The sequence below is a fragment of the Silene latifolia genome, chromosome Y (assembly GCF_048544455.1).
Source record: "Silene latifolia isolate original U9 population chromosome Y, ASM4854445v1, whole genome shotgun sequence".
NCBI lineage: Eukaryota > Viridiplantae > Streptophyta > Magnoliopsida > Caryophyllales > Caryophyllaceae > Silene > Silene latifolia.
Window position 1 is genome coordinate 17,064,020 of NC_133538.1, and position 1,999 is coordinate 17,066,018.

General features: G+C 38.9%; 1 non-coding gene across 1 annotated transcript; it reads left to right on the forward strand.

Annotated features, from left to right (window-relative positions):
• The first annotated feature begins 1,089 nt into the window (after nt 1-1,089).
• LOC141635427 (small nucleolar RNA R71) lies at nt 1,090-1,196 on the forward strand. The gene has a single exon (XR_012540118.1). It is a non-coding gene; the product is annotated as a small nucleolar RNA R71 (small nucleolar RNA).
• The last annotated feature ends 803 nt before the right edge of the window (nt 1,197-1,999 follow it).

Consider the following 1,999-nt stretch of genomic DNA (forward strand, 5'->3'; position numbering starts at 1 on the left):
TCCCAAGTTGTTCATCAAACTTAGGCTTAGCTTGACGACTTGGAAATGGAAGTCGAATCACAATAGGCTCTTTCTCCTTAGCCTTCTCTTCATTCTCCTTTGAAATTTCTTGAATGGTGGTGGGTTCTTCTTCTTTCTTAGAGTCTTCAAAAACTCTTTCCTTGTCACTAGTATTCATAACATCTTCATAAACGGGCCTCTTCGGCTCTTCATACCTTGTACCACTCCTTAAATGGATGGCACTCACCGACTCTTGTCTTGGGGGATTACCTTGAGGTGGCAATTGCCCCTTTTGTCTTTGTGAAATTGAAGATGCTAATTGAGACATTTGGGTCTCCAACATATTTGTATGAGCTAGGATGTTATTGATGGTGATGTCTTTTGCTTGACTATTCTTTTGCATTTGAGTGAAAAACTCTTGTTGGTTCTTTTGTATTTGGAGGACCGCTTTTTGAACATCAAAACCTTGGTCATTTGTTTGATTGTATGGAGGTTGATTTTTATAACCTTGTTTTTTATTATAAAAGGGTCTTTGAGCTTGGTTTATCATTGGAGGTGGGGTGTATGTTGTTTGAGGGTTTTGAACATTTTGGCTTTTGTATGAGAGGTTGGGATGGAATTTGGTGTTTTCATTGTAATAGTTGGAATAAGGGGTACCACTCTTGTATGCTTGGAAAACATTCACTTGTTCCCCTACATTCACTTTGGTCATGTCCCAAAGTTCCGCAACTCTCACATACTCCACATGGAATTGATGAAGATGCCACCATGGCATTCCTATGTTGCTTAGGTGATTTGGAGGCCTCTTTAAGTTTAGCCATAGCCTTCTCAAACTTCAAATTAATGGTGTCAATATGAGCACTAAGTTGAGCACCCAATTGAGTAATAGAGTCCACTTCATTCTTTCCTCCTCTAGTAGCCTTCCGAGGTCTACTATATTGTGAGTTATGGACCGCCATTTTTTCAATCTTGTTCCATGTTTAATTATCATCAACTTCGGTAAACATACCATTTGATCCCATATTGAGAATGTTTCGGGAGTCTTCATATATACCATTCCAAAATTGTTGTACAAGGAACCACTCGCTAAGTCCATGATGTGGACAAGATCGGCAAGTATCCTTGAATCTCTCCCATGCTTCTTACAAAGATTCTTCGTCCCATTGTTTGAACCCGGTGATTTGGGCTCTCAACATGTTAGTCTTTTTTGGATGATAGAACTTTTTGTAGAAAGCAAGTGCCAATTTATTTTAAGAGTCAATACCAAGAGTAGGCTTGTCTAGGCTCTTCAACCATTGTTTCGCGGAACCAACCAAAGAAAAAGGAAATAAGACCCATCGAATTTGGTCCTGAGTCACCCCGGTTTGAGAAATTGCATCACAATAGTCACAAAAAGTCTCCATATGAGAATGAGGGTCTTCACTAGGCATCCCCCCAAATTGACTTCTCTCAACTAATTGTATAAATGCGGATTTTGCAATGAAATTACCGGTTAAGTGTTGCGGGGTAAGAGTACCATTTGGTAGGTTTTCCTCGGTTGGTACGGAATGTGGTAAAAATTTAGGCATAGTAGGTTGATTTTGTGGTTGGTTTTGTGATGGGTCATCCTCCCCTTCTCTTGCAAAAGGGTTGATGAACTCAATGTTATTTGGTTGAATGTCCACAATCTCACCAATACCTCTCAAAGTATTTCTAGCAACTCTTCTATTGTTGGTCAAATTTCTTTCAATTTCAAGATCAATGGGTAACAAGTTACCTTGTGATCTCCTAGACATGCAAAATATCAAATAACTCGAAAACAATTAGAACAAACCTTGAGGAGTTTGACTTCCCCAAGGTAAAGAAAGACACAACTAAAAAAAATCAAAGAAAATCAAATCAAGTTAACACCGTCCCCGGCAACGGCGCCATTTTTTGTCGTATCGGTTTTGTTACTCGTCGTCAAAAGTTACCTAGACCAAAACAATATTTATAACTTCACAAACTATTCTACTCTTAG